The sequence below is a fragment of the Myotis yumanensis genome, unplaced genomic scaffold (genome assembly GCF_028538775.1).
Source record: "Myotis yumanensis isolate MYYU_CA2020_CCGP unplaced genomic scaffold, mMyoYum1.0.hap1 SCAF_9, whole genome shotgun sequence".
Classification (NCBI taxonomy): domain Eukaryota; kingdom Metazoa; phylum Chordata; class Mammalia; order Chiroptera; family Vespertilionidae; genus Myotis; species Myotis yumanensis.
Window position 1 is genome coordinate 20,051,646 of NW_027223760.1, and position 20,448 is coordinate 20,072,093.

Here is a 20,448-nt window from a genome sequence, read left to right on the forward strand (position 1 = left end):
CATCAATGTTTCTCTCTCTCTCTCCCTCCCTCTCTCTAAAATCAAATAAAAACATAGATATAGCCTCAAGCGAGGATTAATTAAAACTTTGAAAAGAATAGGTAACTCGTCATTGGGACATTCTTTGGGTCCAGATGTCACTAGCTGTTCGGTCTTCTTTTCACAATTGAGGATTTTTTCTTTGTAGATAACCGCCAGGATTTTTAGTTGTTAATAAATTAATTATTAAAAACAATAATTTTTCCCTAGTTGGTTTGGCTCAGTAAATAGAGTATTGGCCTGTGGACTGAACGGTCCCAGGTTTGATTCCAGTCAAGGGCACATACCTTTGTTGCAGGCTTGCTCCCCAGCCCTGGTCAGGGTGCATGAGGGAGGCAACTAATCAATGTGTGTCTCTCACATTGATGTTTTTCCCTCTCTGTCTCTCCCCCTCCCTTTCACTATCAAAAAATCAATGGAAAAATATCCTCGAGTGAGGAGTAACAAAACAACAACAAAAACAGAAAAGTTTTGTTTGTCTCCCATTTTCCTAAAAGCATAGGCCTCCCTTAGTTTTAAATATAGTGTTGAAACCATCTATTTATTTGATTATTTCTGATTTGTTATTATCAGAAAACTTTATATGTATCATATTATATTTGGAATTTCTAAATACTTTCTTTAATTTTTAAATTTTTAAAAAATCTAATGATTAAAAAAGAGAATTGTATTACAGTGATATTATCCTACTCTGGGTGAGTTTACTTTTTCTTGGTATTCTGTTCTTACATTTTCTTTATGTATTTCATACTTTGTTGTTAGGTTATAGCTTAATGCAGCATCTTAGTTTTTATATTTTGTTATAAAAATTGTTTTTTATCATTATATACTATACCATAATATTGCTCTCATTAATACTTTTACCTGAATATCTATTATTTTCTGATAGCAATATTTCTTTTACAAATTACTTTTGGGTAGTATTAATCTGTTATAAATTTATACATTCTTTTATTCATGGCTTTTTGCATCACTTAATATTAGTGTGTCCTTGCACTTTTCATATTGTTTGATTTTTTACATTTTAGGTAAATTTAATCCAGTAAGAAAAATTGATATATTTGAACTATTTTATGCCATGCTTATTGGGTTTTTTATTTGTCATAAATTGTCTTTACTTTCTTGTTTCTGGCCTTCTATTCATCTCACAATGTGTTTTTCTTTTGATAGATTGCTTTTCTTTCTTTTTTTTTTTTTAAATGTTTTTCAATATATTTTTATTGATTTCAGAGAGGAAGGGAGAAGGAGAGAGAGAGAAACATCCATGATGAGAGAGAATCATGGATCTGCTGCCTCCTGCACGCCCCCTACTGGGGATGGAGCCTGCAACCCGGGCATGTGCCCTTGACCAGGAATCAAACCCGTGACCTCCTGGTTCCTAGGTCGATGCTCAACCACTGAGCAACACCGGCCGGGCAAATTACTTTTCTTTGTAATGGTTAACTTAACATTCTAACATTATTATCAATCATAAAATAATTAAAGTTATTAAGCATATCTATCTTCCTCACAAACAAGATAATGACACACTTAAACTACTCACTGATATAATACTTCCCATATCCCTTATTATTGCCTATAATTTTCTTTCTAGCTATTAGTAAAACATAACTTTTCATAGTCTCGATTTTTACAGGAAATCTTGATTTATATATTCTAGTATATGTATTTTATTTTACTATTTTATTTTTGGACCCATTTATAAAACCCCAACCACCAGATACCACCTCTACAAACATGTGTGTCCTGATATAGTTTCTGTTTGTTTCCTCATTTGGTTCCCTTGGTTTACACTTTGGTTTTGTGTTCTGATCATGTTTGTAAGAATTTATTTTTGTGTCATTGACCTATGATTGATAGGGTTTCTTTCTGAAATCACACCACCACCAAAAGGAATTTGAGAATTTTATTGTTACTATGCCACCATCTTCCTTTTAACTAGTGTTTCTTCAGTTACCTGGGATCCAGTCAAAATTCAGTAGGTCTGGGTGGAGCCTAGGATGCTGCCCTTCTAACAAGCTCCCAGGTAATGCGCAGGCGCCACACTGAGTAGTAAGGCTTTAAACACCTGCACTGTTTTCTCACAGTTATGAGTTTGGAGATTATAACATTTTGCTTACTTTGACCTCGTTGGACTCAGTGTTCCTTATAGCTTCTTTATTCTTTGGGACTAGTCAAATTTGGTCCTACTTTGGAACCCACCTCTTTAGGAAAGAGAATGGGTTTTTCTTCATCTAAAACTTAATTTTGAGGCAATAGATGGCAGGTGCTTTTCCATCTCTGTTCTCCTCTGTGGTTTAAATTTCACTAAGTGACAAAACGTATCATTTTACTATTTGCAGCTTATCGACATACATTGTCTTGGAAAATCAACTGAAAATTGGGGTTTGTGGTAAAATATATGTACTATTTCATGACTAGCACTTGTATAACAAAGCATTTCTTTATTTTTTAGTTCTCAACTATGCAAATGTCTTTAATGACAATAAAGGCCTTTTTGAGGGAAATAGTATATTTCTGTAAGTTTCTTTAGATTTATAACAGACATTAATATAGAAAAGCATATGTAATTCTAAATTTGTGAAACTTTGAGTAATATTATTGGTAACTCAGCAATAATGAAACCAATGTTTTTCATTTACATGAAAGCATTAAAAACCATGTATGTTTTAAAGCAAAAATCACCCTCATTCATCGTTTAAATACCGAAGATGATTTTTAATTGTGGTCATTAGCTGATAGTCTACCCATTTCTCAAGTAACCCAAGGCTGTGCTACCTTTTTATTTGCCTTATAAGGTGGTGGGGGTCATAACAATGAAGTTCTAATTAAAGCAGCTCTATTTTAATTGCTCGAATGAATGCTGAACATCATGGAAACTGAGGAGAGGTGTGACTGCTTACTTTTTGTGTACATCACATTCTGGGGGGAAAACTGCTACCAGCTTGCTAGTAATGATAAGTTTATGGTAGAAATTAAAATACATAATTCCTGAATAAGTGTAATGATTTTTAGTATATTCTATTTTCCTCTTTGGAAAAGTCCAATGTTCCCTAAGGAGTAATATTTTACATCATTAAATGGCCTTGAGGAATTCTACCAATGTCATTTATAGACACAAACAAGTCTCCCTTCAGCATTAGTCATGCCGTGACATTGAAACTCTTTGGCTTATGTAAACATATTTACTGTATCCACTCAAATAAAATTCCATGCCCTTTCGCTCTCAGTTCCATATGTCCCTACGCCACTACCAAGGCGGTGATGCAGCAGAAGAATCTTGCCCCAAACACACATTCGATTATTTTGGATCCTTCCTTACACTGTGTCATAGAACAGCTGGCCAAGTACCGCTGCCTTCTGTGGCTGTAATTCCATTGCTTGCGGATATTTCCTCCTATTCTTACATGAAAAATAAATACTATTTTCCTTTAGACCCCTCAAATCATCCTGTAACATCAATTTTTTATAATTAGGGAGATTATGAGAATTAGAAAAACACTGCTAGAAACAGACTGGTGAATAGATCAGTTCAGGACAGCATTGAAATTAGTCATGCCTTCTGCTCAGAATTGCTATTTATTATTGGCTATCATTTTAAAAATATCAAATTGAAATTTCCACTAACTAATTTTTTTTCAAATAATAATTATTACTTACTTAAAATACGATATCGACTACTGATTCAGAAATAATGCATTAAAATTTCAGTATTTTCCCATGAGAAAAATATTGACAGATTGAAGATGAGGAGTAAAAGAAAGAAAGACAAAAAAAATGTTATTTGTGACTAGGTAGGTCTACTTACATATGCAATTGAGTCTATTTGAGAATTTTTGTATTATGTTTCTTGGTGTACTCCTTAGCAAAATATAGTTACTAGTTGAATAATTTTGTTAAGATTAATTTTGAATTTGTTGTCAATGGACCAAAATAAACATTTTCATTATTATCTAGGAAGCTAATTTCTTTAAATCTCACACTTCTGTTGCCTAAATGAAGGGCATTTTATTTATACTAAAATTGTCATTTTTCAAAAGTCACCTAGAAAATGGATATTTTGGGGGCACAAAAAAAGAATAAAATCAGATAAAATTTAGATTTATACCCAACAATTTTCTTTTCAAAGCGTTGATATTTTGACATACATGCCTTTCTAGAATTCTGTTCATTGTTTACAGCTCTACAACAACAGAGAACTGCTACCATTTACATTAAGTAGGCTAACTGAAATGATGGTCACCAGCCTTTTAAACTCCAGGGCTTTTAAACATGCCTGGGGTTTTGACTTTTTATAATATTCTGGAAAACTCAACTGTTTTGAAAAGATGGACATAATCCGTTGCTATGTTTGGCACAACTTGGAAAGCCTAATTTAATGGAGAGAGAAGAAAGAGAGGTAGAAATAGTGAGAGATCACATAAGCCAAAATTCTGTAAAACTCTGTGTGATGTCCATGCAATAAACTGAGTGTGGGAACCTATGTTTAAGCACCCTGTGGAAACAGCCCTTTTTGATTTATGACCCTGTGGCATACACATAAAAATAATGGACATATCATCACAGGACACAGATAAATAAGAGGAGGGATTATTGCACACCAATATTTCTTGGGAAGCATCATGAGTAGAGCACTGAAAACAATCCAACATACTGAACTATAAAAAGTTGAATCAGAAATCATCAGAGTAGGCAGCACCATGAATTCATTCCTCTTGATTGAAGATATAGATTTGTGCAACTACTGTGAAAATTCTTGAATAAGAGTTTTACAAGTATGTTTCTGGATACCATCTGTCAAATAATATTTATAACACCAACAAACTTTTTGTAGGAGTTATGCAGGAATAAGTATTCCCCTCACCAAAGAATAATTTTGCCCCAGGCATTAGAAGCGCAAATCAGAAATGCAGTTACCAAAACCCCCAAATCAGGGCTCCCTTGGTCTCTTTAAATTCAGTTTTTTAGGAGGAAAGAAAAAAGAAAAAAACATTTGAAAAAGGTAAAAGACACAAACATAGAAGAAAGAGGCATGAAGGTTGGCTCTTTTCCTCTATAGATAGAGACAAATGCAATAAAATCTTTATATATATATACACTCTACCTCAAACAATTTCAGTAAAATGAAAGATAATATAAATTTCAAATACTATATATTTTCTTTGGTAACTTTTTATAGATTTACCTACTTAAATAAGTATTTTAACAATCTTCCACTTAAATAAGCAAAATTAATATATTCTATTGCATTTCAGAGGTGTGCTGTACAATATGGTAGGCAATAGCCATATGTCACTCTGAGTACTTTAGTTTTCTATTTTTTAAATATATTTTTTATTGTGATAGTATTATAGATATCTCCTATTTTCCTCCCTAACCGCCCCCCCCCCCCGCCCCTTCCTTGAGTACTTTACACACAGCTGATTTGGCCCTGGCAGGTGTGGCTCAGTTAGTTGAGAGAGGTCGCCAGAGAGGTCACTGGTTAGATCCTGGGTCAGGGCACATGCCAGGGTTGCAGGCTGGATCCCCAGTAGGGGTTGTGCAGGAGGCAGCTGATTGATATGGTTAAATAAATAAGTAAATAAACAAACAAACAAATAAATGTACCTGGTTTGAATTGAGATATGTGATAATTATAAAATGCATACCCTATTTCAAAGACTTACAATAATTGTAAAATTTTTTAACATATTAATTATATGATGGAGATATAATATATTTGATAAATTAGTTTAAATAAAATACAGGGTTAAGTTAATTTTACTGGTTTAATGTACTTCTATCATGTGGTAATACAAAGTCTAAAATTACATACATGGCTATCATTTGTGGCTCCAGTTATATTTGTATTCTACAGCACTGGCATTGGGACCAAGATCATCACATACAGAAGTGGAATTCACATGCCAAATCTTTCCTGATAGTGATATGGAATTTTTGGACTGGAACCCGGATTCTTTGTCTGCCAGAGTCAAAGAATGAGTCCACAGACAGAAGGTGGTATAGCAAAAGTGGAAATTTATTGAAGAACAAGTACAGACTCCCACATGGGGAGAGGGGAAGATTCTCATAGCACAGACTCCCAGGTGGGGAGGATGAAAGAGTCCCACAGAGTTCCTTTTCCCTATGGCTTCTAAAGGATACAGATCCTGGTGCCTTGATATCCCCTCTGATTGGTCACTATTCCCTTGGAATGGTTACTATAGCAACTCCTGAACTCCAAGGTTGAACCTCACATGGGACATGTGAGAATCTCCCCCCATCCCTTCTCCTTATTGTTTTCCTATTCCCTTTGGGCTTTCTTCTTCTCCTTCTGGATGAAGGGCTTCCTTCTCTTTATTTTGTAAATGTAGACCTTTTGCTGTTCCCAGATCCCTCATTCTATGGAAATGTACCTGTTGCAGCTTTTCAGCTCCCCCTATGCTATGGAAATATACCTTCTGCTGCTCTGCAGCCCCGTGCTTCCTCCATGGTCCCCTTAATTTCCAAAATTTCCTAAACCTGTCCTATTTTACCCCTAAAATTCCTGTTTCAATAGGATTCACTTCCTTTTTATAGACCTCATCACACAATCATAGACATTTATGCACATTCATGTCTCAGGGCCGGAACAATTTCTGTTTTCAAACCAATCAAAATTTGAATAGGTGATTGCTATATGCTTTTGCTGTGTGAAGAAGAATTCACTGTTCCGCAATTTGGATATAGGGGACAGAAGAATGACAAAGACCTTCCAGTCATGGAAGGATATTTTAGAGGAGGATACAAAAATAAACAACATTAATTACACGATGTTGTAATTAGTTGGGTTGAGTGCTACAGAACAGTGCAGGATCTTTTGTTCTGGAAATGAGGGGAACCTAACTAATTCAATATGCCTCTCCTGTTACCAGGAACCATTTTGAATACCAAAGGTACTAATTTTTAAAATGCAGTTAAGCAAAGAGGTTAATTTATTTTTAATATTTTCAGAAAACTGTGTGTGGTTAGGCAGTGAATTACATTTTTAATTAAGTATATCATATTTCTGAAATCTAAAAAGTATGAAGAATAAAACATATACTCATGGCAAACTAGTTGCTGGGTTTTAAAGATTTAAAAAAAATTTGAACAATATGCTTGTCTGGGAAAGCTCTCCAGAAAGGATATGGTTTTTGAGAGGAGCAAAATAACCTTTAATAGGAAAGAACATTATGACTGTAAGCATTTGATATTTAAAATAGATGTTTGATTGCTATTAAATAATTAAATGTTCATCAGCATTACTGGCATGTATTTTACACAAAGTATCTCATTTAATCTCAATAACTCTGTACATTATTTAGTGATTCTCATTTTTTCAGATTTATATGTGATAATATATAATATATATCTATTAAAAAACTGATATTTAGTGAGATTAAGTGTTTAACCATGGTTATATAACCAGTAGCTAGCACCAATTTTACTCAATCAAAAGACTAAGCACATGAATAAGGACTGGATTTTAATAATGTTAATGTGTTTTCATATGTTGAAAGAACATTAAAAATAAATTCACTTGTGCTAAGGCAAAATTATATCTCAAAGGCAGCTATATATAGTTAAAACTTAACAGAATCTGGTTTTGTCTATGGAGAGTGGCCAAACAATCTAGAAAATGAAAAATATCATTATTCCTTTATAAATTGTAGATTCCCATTATGCCTTTAAAGTAATAAACTTTTCTTTATTAACTTTTATTACTATTATTATTATTATTATTTATTACTGATTTTAAAGAGGGGGAGGGAGAGAGAAAAAGAAAAATCCAGGTGAGAGAAAAGCATCAATCAACTGCCTCATGCATGCCCCCTACTGGGAACATGCAATGGGGGCATGTGCCCTGACCAGGAATTGAACCTGTGATGTTTTGGTACATGGGATGACGCTCAACCAACTGAGCCACAGTCAGGGCATCTTCGTTACCTTTTAGATGAACTTTTTTCTTTTTCAAGTGAAAATCAGCGACACTGTCTAAGGCAGTGTATCACAGATTCCTTTGCTGAGATTTCTGAGATTTGCAAAACACATTGAATTATGCATTGCTAATGAGGGACAACACATTGAAAAGATCACACATTGTGATTTAATATCAGTGAACCATGTAGTATGCATATTAAGATGTGTTTTCCTATGTTGTCTATTGGCCTATGTTCAAATGCATAACATCTGACATTTATGCACCTAATCTAGTCACTACTCTGCAGAAAACCCAAAGGGTTTTTAATCTCTATGGGCTTTTTTTTTTATAGGTGAGCTTTTACCATACATTATATTCTTATGTTTATTTACCCTTTCCTACACTATAATATGAATGAGATAGCAATCTATGAGTTAATAATACATATCACTGTAGTACAGAAAAATGGCTTTCAGTATGTATTGATTCCAAAAATTAATGAACATTCATTCATTTAAAAATACTAATTATTTACTTTTTAGTAGGTATTTTCTAGGCAATAAATATAAAAGTAAAATAAGAAACAAAAATATAAAATTTCAATGATGTAAAAATGATTGTCTAGTCAGTGGATGTGAAAGAATCTATTTATACTAATAAAAGGGTAATATGCTAATTATACTGGATAGACCAGATGTCTTCTGGATGTCCTTCTGGACAAAGCCACCATGGCAGGGGCCAAGGCAGAGGCAGGGTGATCAGACCAGCAGGAGAGAGCGGTTAGGGGCGATCAGATCAGCAGGGGAGCAGTTAGGAGCCAGCGGTCCTAGATTGCAAGAGGGATGTCCCAGATTGGAGAGGGTGCAGGCCAGGCTGAGGGCCCCCCTCTCTCATGCACAAATTTCATGCACTGGGCCTCTAAGTATAGATATAATATATTTAACATATAATATATATTTATATTATAACTTCTAGAAAACAAGAGTTTAAATATTCTCTTGTTTAATAGGCCAACTCTTCATCTTTATTCTAGAGAAGAGGAAGTTTAATAATTTTATTGATTTCAATTATATTAAATTACTTTATAATCAAGTTGTTGAATAGAGCAATTATTAAATGTGTGTGCATACACTATAATTTTATTTGGTGCTGAAATAATGTTATTCTTGTAATGTCTCTAAGTGTTTTTACAGAACACAATAGACATAATCCTTAACAAGTCACAATGAAGTAATCAAAAATTTATCAAAAGAACTGGCTACTTCTAATTGATTAATTGGGTTCTAGTTTTCAGGTACTAAATTGAAATAAATCACTCCATTTGCCTTAGAAGAGTGAGAGAGCTCAGTAATTATTAGGAAATAAAAAAGTGAATTTGTAAGTTACAGCATTTTGGAAGACTGGTAACACAGTGTTGTTGCTATATTTATTAATTTTAAGGAAAGTCTGTGAAGAGATTGAGAGTGAAAGTTTAGACTTTGAAGAGCTAAGAAATTGTAAGGCAAAGATGAAAAAAGGTGAAAGTTTGCAAAAAGTATTCTGCCTTAGTGGAGGTTTCCTTTCTTCAAGATTTTCATTTTCTTACTTTTTATTAAAGTACACTTTTCTAGGTGTTTTCTTTCTATTCTGTTCCATATTGGTCATCAAATACATAATAAACAGCCATTTTAATAACTATCATGGACACTTGTGAGATGTCAGACACATGCTAAAATCACTTAATACTCAAGCATGTGTTATAAGTACATATACCCGCTTAGATTGGGATGCTGAGTTCCAGAAAGGTGACATAACTTGGATGTGGTCACATGATAGTGATACCAATGGGACTGAAAATAAGACCAGTTTAACCCAAAGCTCTCATTCTATATTGTTGCACACAGATCATCCTTGTTTCAGGCATTGAGCTAGAAGCAGGATTTATGATGTGTTTATTAACTTGGTTATTTTATGTCTCATTTCACCAAAAGGTAAATTCTGGATCCCCAATGCTTATATTAATGACTGACCGTGTAGAAAATGTGGATTGGAATAGGTATTTGTTGAATGAGTGAATGAATTAATGAATGGATGAGAAGGAGTGAGGGAAAAGGAAGGAAGGAAGGAAGGAAAGGAGGGAGGGAGGGAGGAAGGAAGGAAGGAAGGAAGGAAGGAAGGAAGGAAGGAAGGAAGGAAGGAAAGAAGGAAGGGAGGGTTTGGTTCTGACTCAGCATGTTCCCCTGTCACACTAGTTCTACTTTCTATGCCTAAATATCATAGCATAATTAATACTTTGACCCAATTTAACATAATATATTCTGTATTTACATTTATATATATTTATATTTATATATATTATTAGCTAGGTTTCTTTAGAGAAACAGAGCTAGGTTATATACATACATATATTATTATATGTATTATATCTGAGATATATAGCTATAAATAACAGAGTTTTATTATAAGGACTTGACTTGTGTTATTATGGAGTCTAAGAAGTCTTACTGCTTTCTACAAGCTAGAGACCCAAGACAGCTAGTGGTGAAGTTCCAGGCTGAGTCTGAAGATCTTAGAATAAGGAGAAGCAGTGATGTAAGTTTTAGTCTAATTCCAAAGACCAGAGAACCAGGTGTGCCAATGGTGTAAATCCCAGTCAGAGGGCAGGAGAAAACCAATGTCCCAGCTCAATCAGCCAGGCAGAGATAATAGATTATATATATATACAATATATATAATGTTTTAATGCTGGGAATTTTTATTCAGACTTACCTTTTTATTTACTGATTTGCTATTCAGCAATGCCAAATACGTTACATTTTTTACATTGAGTTCCTAATTTTAATTATTATAAACTAGAGGCCTGATGCATGAAATTCATGCAAGAGTAGGCCTTCCTTCACCTGGTTGGCTGCACAGGCTTCCCTCCAGCTTCTGTCACCCGGGACCCAGGACCTGGGTTTCCCTTGCAGAGGGAGGCCCAGCTCACCCACTGCAGCCCGCTGGTTAGTCGCCTGGACCTCCCTCTGCAGAGCGATCATGGGGCAATGGCCGGGTCCCCCACCAATCACATTGCACCTGCCTTGGCTGACCTGGCATCAGTGGGTGTCATAGCTTGGTCCCGAATGGTCGTCCAGATGGTCGTTCCGCTGTTCAGCCATTAGGTTGATTTGCATATTACACTTTTATTATATAGGATTAAAATCTTAGATATTCTGTTTTTAAAAAATTCTTTTCACTCAAGTTTTATAGATTACTGCTCCATTATAATTTCAATTACTCCTTTATATTTTAAGGATAGTAAATACACTAATAGTCTATAACTGATCATTTTCATTTCTTTATCTCATCAGTCTTGCTTATTTACTGATATGTGTAATGATTTTAAAAAATATTATGAGATATATATATGTTATTGCTAGGAGTTCCTTGAGATTGAGTTCCATTTAAAGTTCACTTCTCCAGTATACTTGTTTCTGTCGGGCACCTAGAAGCACTACTAATTTAGGACAACACTAAAATAAAATACTGAGTAGCATGCTTTGAACCACAGAGGTAGTGTAAATTCATGGACCAAATTCAGGAGGGTGTAAGTGTCTGGTTAGGAATTCTTAGGGGTGCTGTAATTTAATTTTGTCCATTCTGCTGTAAGTAGAATTTGAGAAAGGCAAATATTCCTTCTCTCCATCAGGTAATTTTTCTCTGCAAAGTGTTTTCCTTTGGGGCTCCAAGCTTCATGAGAAGTGGAAGCAAGTGTCTCTCTAATAAGGCCTTAAAGTATTACCAATATTCACATTCTGTCTCTTGTATTGTAAGCCAACACCTGCTAAAACCTAGGCTTTATCCTACCAGATACCTTCAGGGGAAGTGCCAATGGCAGAGCTCACCTCTCCTTCTAGAATAAAGCTTTTAGAACATTTGTGTAATCGACATTCCTGCTGCTTCAACCAAGAATAAAAGCGATTTGTAATACATTTCATGGAGAAATATTCATTGTGTTAGATTGGAAGGATTTCCTCTGAAAGTCCAGTTAATATTTGCTACAAATTTAAGCAAATACAATTTCTAAATTTTAAATGCAATTATTTTACCCATTTGAGTAAAATCTTTCAGTAGATCATTTGGATTTTAGGATAAATTACTGAATACTGAGACTGGTATCTAAACCTCTTTCTCCTGCTTCATCTCATCACATCCCAACCCATGTCCTGGGTATCAGCTGGTTTGACTTACACACTCGCATTGCTCTAAGTATGACCTAGTCTCTCAGTCTCCATGACTGTGCTTTGATTAGGCTGCATAAGTGACCCTAATATATTGGTAGCTTAAGACAGTTCATATGTATTTAAATGCATGGACTTTAGTTTGGGCAGGTATTTTGGTGCTGAGGTCAGATGAACTTGGCCTGACTTTAGGATTTAGGTATAATCTATTTGTCATCATTTTGGGTCCTAGGATAAAGGAAAAATGGGCCTTGGAGCATGCCGTGTGTGTGTATGTGTGTGTGTGTGTGTACTCAGAAGCTCAAGAGAGCAGAGCAAGAACATGCAAAGCATTGAAGGCCTTGGCTCAGAACGGCCACGCTGTTTTTTCTGTTCACAAGCAGAGACATGGTCAAGCATAAAATCAGTGGGTGGGGAAAGGTCCTGTCTGCAGTAAATCATGGCAGGGGAAGAGGAGTTGTAGTATGAGAAAATAATACAAATCTAACAAATTTCTATAAAATAATATAACTTCCTTACAATATCTATTAAAAACTATATGGAAAAAAAGGAAAAAAAATTACAGAACATTAGAACTTATGTTTTACTATTACAATACTCATTATCATTATTCACTAAGGCTGTTGTATTTAACTTAGTTGATTTTATTGTATACTTTATAAAAATATATTTTTGTACAAATTTAACTTTGTACAAAATGCATCACATACAACACAATGACAATCACAAATGTGTTTGATAATATGCTTGCTCCAGAACCATTGTTATTTGTCAAATGTTTTCTGTTTTTTTTTTGAATCTGGAAATTAACCAAGTATGAAATTTATTATAATTGCTTCTATTTTTATATCTTAGCTTCAGGTAACATGTTTTATTAAATATAATTATTGGGGTGATGGTTAAACCAAAATAAAAAATAATGCAATGTATATCAAGACTAAGGTCTGTGTATTTATTGAAGCAACCTCAATACTATGCAAAGTTGATTTAATTGGATTTCATGGCTACCAGTATATAATTGCCTGGCAATATTAGGTTGATATTTGTTAGTTAAAAAAAAAGTTAGTTGCTATAGACTGAATATTTGTGTCCCCCCCTAAATTCAGATGTTGAAGGCCAAATCCCCAATGTGAGGAGATTTGTAGGTGAGGCGTTTGGGATGTAATTTGGCCGTGAAGGTCTGGTGCTCAGGAATGGGGTTCATGCCTTTATGAGAGCCATGTGAGAGTGCGGCAGGAAGAGAGCCATCTGCAGCCCAGAGAAGGCTCTCCCCAGAACTCGACCGGGCTGGCACCCTGATATTGGCCTTTCCAGACTCTAGAACTGTGAGAAATACAATTTTGTAGTTTAAGCCACCTGGATTATAATAAATTGTTAAAGCAGCCTGAACGGACTATGATGTTATTTTATAAGAACAGAATCTAAAATTTACTTTAAGATGAGCAAAAAAAAAAAGGTCAGAATTAAATACATATAAGCCACATGAGGATTTTGTTGCTTCAATATTCAATCAGTTGATTATGCAACTACTAATCTAACTGATTAGTTTTTTTTTTAATTTGAACTAATTAGTTGTGCAAACTAAAACTACCACTCAACTTGACTAAAATAGGTGAACAATCTCTGTGTATAGCCATAATCTAAGAGATATCTCGTCCACTTGCTGAGAGAATTACATGAGATACTGATCTCAGACAGTACAAATTATTTACTCTTACCATGTGTCACTAATTCCAAGGCTGTCCCCAGGTCTCTTCATTTTATCTGAGAAAACTATTTTCATCATAAAACACTGAATTAGTGTGAAAAGAGTAAAAAGTATAGGCTATGATCTGCTAAAATATTTAGACATTTTTTTCAATGAACCTCAGGTTTTATTAAGTGCACCTATGTTTAAAAGATGCTAATTATGAAGGCAACTTCAATGACAGTAATATCATGTCCATATCCGTTAGGGTCATTTTGGATTCAGAGGTAATATGTGGCTCTTACTTATGGCCAGTTATATATACAGGGTGTCCCCAAAATGTAAACACACTTTGAAGAATTATAAAAGCAGAATACATTTTCAAAATGTAATAGAATCCACAGCTATCAGCTGTTAAAGTGTGTATCCATTTTTTGGGGGGATACCCTGTATATGTTGTATTACGGACACTCTTCTGTCACAGAGCTGAAGATTATCTGCCCCTAAAATTATTCGTGTGTTCTTTAAAGGTAGTTCGAGGAAACTATGAGTAGACTATAAAGGCCTGGTGCATTTGTGCACCCGTGGGTCCCTCGGCTTGGCCTGTAGGATTGGGCTGAAACCAGCTCTCCAACATTTCCTGAGGGGTCCCAGATTGTGAGAGGGTGCAAGCCAGGCCGAGGACCCCACGGGTGTACGATCAGGCGTAGGGAGTGATACGGGAGGTTGGCAAGCCAGGGAGGGACTGCGGGAGGGCTCCAGGGTGTATCCAGCCCATCTCCTTCAGTCTCCATTGGCCAGACCCAGCAGCAAACTAACCTACCAGTTGAAGCATCTGCCCCCTGGTGATCAGTGCACATTATAGTGACTGGTTGACCAGTCGACTATCTGCCCCCTGGTAGTCAGTGCACATGATAGCGAGCAATTGAGTGGTCTTAGCATATCATTAGCATATTACACTTTATTTTTCTAAAAAATATATTTTATTGATTTTTTTCAGAGAGGAGGGGAGAGGGATAGAGAGTCAGAAACATCAATGAGAGAGAAACATCGGTCAGCCACCTCTTGCACGCCCCCTACTGGGGATGTGCCCACAACCAAGGTACATGCCCTTGACTGGAATCGAACCTGGGACCCTTGAGTCCGCAGGCTGACGCTCTGTCTGCTGAGCCAAACGGGTTAGGGCAGCATATAACACTTTGATTGGTTGAACGGCTGGCCAGTCAACTGGACACTTGGCATATTAGGCTTTTATTATACAGGATATTCCTGAGAAATTCTTAACGGAAATAAAGAAAATCAGGACATTCCACTTCCTCCCCCCATTTCTTTCTTTGCAAAGATACCAAGATGTTCTACAAAAAGGATAACGTTCTCAAATATCCATTTACTGAAATCATCAAAAATCTATTAATCAAGGTTTGGTGGTCTGACCTTCAAACATTGTGCCTCCTCAGAACTAGTAAGATAACATAAATAATAATTACACAGGTTTCTATCATTTATTTAGAGTAATGTTTGACATGGCTGCTGCTTTCCAAATAACAATCACCCTATTGATTCCCCCAGGTTTTAGCCAGAGACCCCTGCAAAAATAAAAAGTAATTTATGTTTTTCATGAATGTCTGAATGAGTATTTTCCAAAATGAAGATTTCCAAATAACCCTATATTATGGAATGTCTTTAATAATTACAGAGTTTCCTCCTAAATTTGACAGTCTTAACCATCCTTTTCAATTGCCTGGTGATTAAATACATACTGATTTTTAGAATTGCTGAAATGATTTCTTAAGTGAAGATAAACTTAATAGTTATGTAAAATCTGTTAGCTGCCTGAATCACTTAAAGTTTAAGTTGTAATGACAAAACCAAGAAAACCCACTGCGTGGGAAAACATATTTGCCAATGTCATATCTGATAAGGGCCTAATCTCCAAAATTTATAGGAAACTCATACAACTTAACAAAAAGAAGATAAACAATCCAATCAAAAAATGGGCAAAGGATCTAAATAGACACCTTTCAAAAGAGGACATTCAGAAAGCCAAGAGCCATATGAAAACATGCTCAAAGTCACTAATCATCCGAGAGATGCAAATCAAAACAACAATGAGGTACCATCTCACACCTGTCAGAATGGCTCTCATCAACAAAACAAACGACAAGTGCTGGAGAGGATGTGGAGAAAAAGGAACACTTGTGCACTGCTGGTGGGAATGCAGACTGGTGCAGCCACTATGGAAGACAGTATGGAGTTTCCTCAAAAAGCTGGAAATGGAACTCCCATTTGACCCTGTGATCCCACTTCTAGGAATATATCCCAAGAAACCAGAAACACCAATCAGAAAGGATATGTGCACCCAGATGTTCATAGCAGCACAATTCACCATAGCTAAGATCTGGAAACAGCCTAAGTGCCCATCAGTAGATGAATGGATTAGAAAACTTTGGTACATCTACACGATGGAATACTATGCTGCTGTAAAAAAGAAGGAACTCTTACCATTTGCAACAGCATGGATGGAACTGGAGAGCATTATGCTAAGTGAAATAAGCCAGTCAATGGAGGAAAAATACCACATGATCTCACTCATTCATGGATAATAAAGACCATTACAAACTTTTGAACAATAATAGATACAGAGGCAGAGCTACCTCAAACTGATTGTCAAACTGCAGTGGGAAGGCCAGAGAGGGTTTGGGGGCAGACGGGAGGGGAGTAAGAGATCAACCGAAGGACTTGTATGCATGCATATAAGCATAACTAATGGACATAAGACACTGGGGGGTAAGGGAGGACAGGGGAATGTCAAGGGTGGGGGGGGGGGAACGACACATATGTAATACCGTTTGTAATACTTATAATATTTTTTTAAAAAGAATAAAAAAAAAGAATTAAAAAAATGACAAAACCAATTAAATATTAAGTACCTGGGCTTTAGAAAGTATCTAATTTCATTTCTGCTCAAATAATCTATTATCTTTTTGAATTTCTTTCTTTCAAACATTTTAAAACATGCATTTTTTTATCTTATATATTTTCTTCATAAATCTAGTTACAAAATATTCACTGAATGCTAGTTAATTCCTTAAGCAATAATATACTTTAAATCCTTTTTAGAGTTATGTTATCTCTTTGTCAATGTAAAAAAAACAAAACATTGAAACCTGTAAACAATTTTTGTGAGTTTATTTGAGCCAAACTTTTGACATATGCTGGGAAGCAGAACCTCAATGAATTGAGATAATGCTCCGGAGAATGGCGAGTTATATCTGTATTTATACATTGCAATCAAAGGAAAGGGACGCAGGTAGGTTACATGAAATCCACTGATGATAGATTACGGAGGTGGGATAGGGTAAAAAGTGAAATGATGGACATGCGCTTCTTATATATAGATGAATGCAGGATAGTTTAACATAATTAACAGCTGACAATTAACTTGATAACAATAACAATGAGGGAATGTCCTGGTGCCATTTGTTGTGGCATAAAGGGAAGTTAAAAGTTACCCAGACTTTTCACTGATAAAGGTATCTTAGAGGCAAAAAGACAAATGGGCTCAGTAAAGATCTAAATTGATTTTTGTCAGGGAAAATACTGGCATAGGACATGACTACCCACCATAACCTGTTTGTAGTTAAATATTTAATTTTCAGACCATCTTTTGTGGTTATTTTAGGTCTTTGAGTTTGCACAACTGCCATGCAGGCCTTCCCTGAGTTTGTCAGGTTAGCATGTGGCCCCTTTCACCCACATCTTGTATTGAATTTGGTACAAAAGATGATAAAAAAAATCGTTACACTAAGCTGCCTGACTGCTTTTAATTTGATATCTTGGATTTTTTTATTACACAACTTATATAGAAGTAAATAAATTAAATTTCTAAAAACTATCTTGCCAGAGAGCAAGATTACACACAAAGAATACGTTTTTCTTCATCTACAGAGAAATGCCCTGAGAATTTCTGTAAAGAGCTTTTAGGCTAATGGTGTCACAGAACTGATAGAATTCTTCACCAACAATTTCACCTAAGGAAAACAAGGAAAGGACTCTCCCCACCCACCGTCCCCCGCCTCCCCCTCAGAAAACTTGCAACAGGAAAGCAGGGCTAAACAATATCTCTGGAGACTCAGATATCCAGGAGTGAGAATGATGGGCAGAGAGAGCTCTACAAAACCACGCATGTAAGAAACAGGCCTGAAATCCAATAGCACCATAATGTCTGTAGCTACAGTGTTACAACATAAAAATGCATATAGTAATATCCATGGAAACCACCACAAATAAAAAAGAGGCATAACTAAAATGTCAAATAAGGGATAAAATCAAATACTTCAACATATACAATTCAGGAAACAGCAGGGAGTCAAGAGGGAACAAATAACAAATTGCTAAACATCCAACAAATGTAAAAATAGGAAACACTTTCTGAGGTTGTGTTGCCCCAAAATTCATATGATGAAATCCTAACCCCCAGGTGATAGTATTGGGGGGAGCCTTCATATATGGGAGGAATGTTCTTATACAAGAGAACCCACAGAACTCCTAGTCCCTTCCCCGATGTGAGGACACAAGAGCCCAGCAGTCTGCAACCACAAGAGGGTCACCCAACCATGTTGGCACTCTGACCTTGGACTTCCGGCCTCCAGAGCCGTGAGAAATAAATTTCTGTGTTGTCTAAGTAACCCAGTGTTTTGTTACAGTAGCTTGATTGACTAAGAAGAGGCCAGCATTACACATATCTAGACATGAAAAATACTGCAAGGGAGAAAAGTACAAAACACTGGCCCTCTTGAACATAGACATAAAATATTAGCAAACCAAAAACAAGAATATAAAATACATAATCAATAAACTGTTATCCCTGATATTTAAGTTTGGATTGATTATTTAAAAAAATGATAAATGTACCATGTCAAATTATCAGAATAAATGCAAAATTATATAATCATCTGAATAACTGCCAAAAAATTTGAAATATTGGCACCTCTTTTGTAAAAAATAATACAGCAACAAAACCATTAGCAGACTTGGAATATAAGAGAACCTCCTCAATAGATAATGGATGTCTATTAAAACACTATAGTAAACAACAACCTTAATATTAAAACATTAGAGTTTTCTCCTAAGTTCAGGGACATGGCAAGGATATTTGCTCTTAAATATTAAATTCTATTTAATATTTTTCTACAGGATTTAGCAATAAGGTGAGATAAAGAAACAAAACTATAAATATGGGGACTTAAGAGACCACTCATTTCATTCACAACAGATAACATCACCAATGTTTGAAATAAATATTTTTGCATACAGACTACTAAAATGTGGAAGAGCGTTCAATAAGTTTACAAGATAGACAGTCAATGCCGAAACCGGTTTGGCTCAGTGCAGTGGATAGAGCGTCGGCCTGCGGACTGAAAGGTCCCAGGTTCGATTCTGGTCAAGGGCATGTACCTGGGTTGCGGGCACATCCCCAGTGGGAGATGTGCAGGAGGCAGCTGATCAATGTTTCTCTCCCATCGATGTTTCTAACTATCTATCTCTCTCCCTTCCTCTCTGTAAAAAATCAATAAAATATATTAAAAAAAAAAAAAAAGATAGACAGTCAATATACAACAATCATTTTCTTTCCATGTCATTGTAATGAAATGTTCCCAAATGAAAAACAAAAATTAATGCAATATATTGTAACATAGAAAACAAATATTCAGTAATTAATTTTTTAAAAAACATATGAAGTGTTTCTAACTTAGAAACTACAAATCATTTCTGAGAGAAATTAGTTAGTGAAGCTCTAAATAAATGAAAAGGTATATCATGTTTGCAAATAAGAAGAATTAATATTAAGACAGCTGTTATTCCAAATTGATATATAGATTCCAGCCAGTTACTTTAACTAAACAGACAAGCTAATTCTAAAATGTATGTGAAAGTAATGGGATATGGAATATCTCAATCAGTCTTCTAAAAATTAAAAACAAACTTAAGGAAGCTAATTACTTGATTTCAAGAATGACTACAAAGCTCAGAAATAAGAGATGATGAGATTGGTATATAGAATTAACTACATGTAACTATTCAGAAACAGATCCTCACATATTCAATAAACTGATTTTGAAAAATATATCTTCAATTAAATAGGGCAAGAAAATATTTTTAAGAAATGTTGAAACAATTGGATATATAATTAGAAATAAGTGAAACTCACTCTGATCGATGTGACTAGGTTGGGTGGGCATCATCCAGTGCACTAAAATGTTGCTGGAGATGCTGGTTTGATTCCTGGTCAGTTCACATGCCAGGTTGTGGGCTCAATGCCCAGTAAGGGGCAGTAAATCAATGTTCTGCTCTCACATGTCTGTTTCTCTCCCTCTCCCTTCTTCTCTCTCTAAAAAACATCAATAAAAATATTTAAAAAGAAATAAGTGAAACTCATTTATCCATATCCTTCTAAAAATGCAAAATATCTATAATCATAAAGCTCTTAGAAATAAGCATAGGAGTACATTTTTTTATGTGCTTATGGGCTGTTTGTGCATATATATATATATGAGAATTTTTTTTCATTGATTTCTAGAAAAAATGAAAGGGAGGGAGCA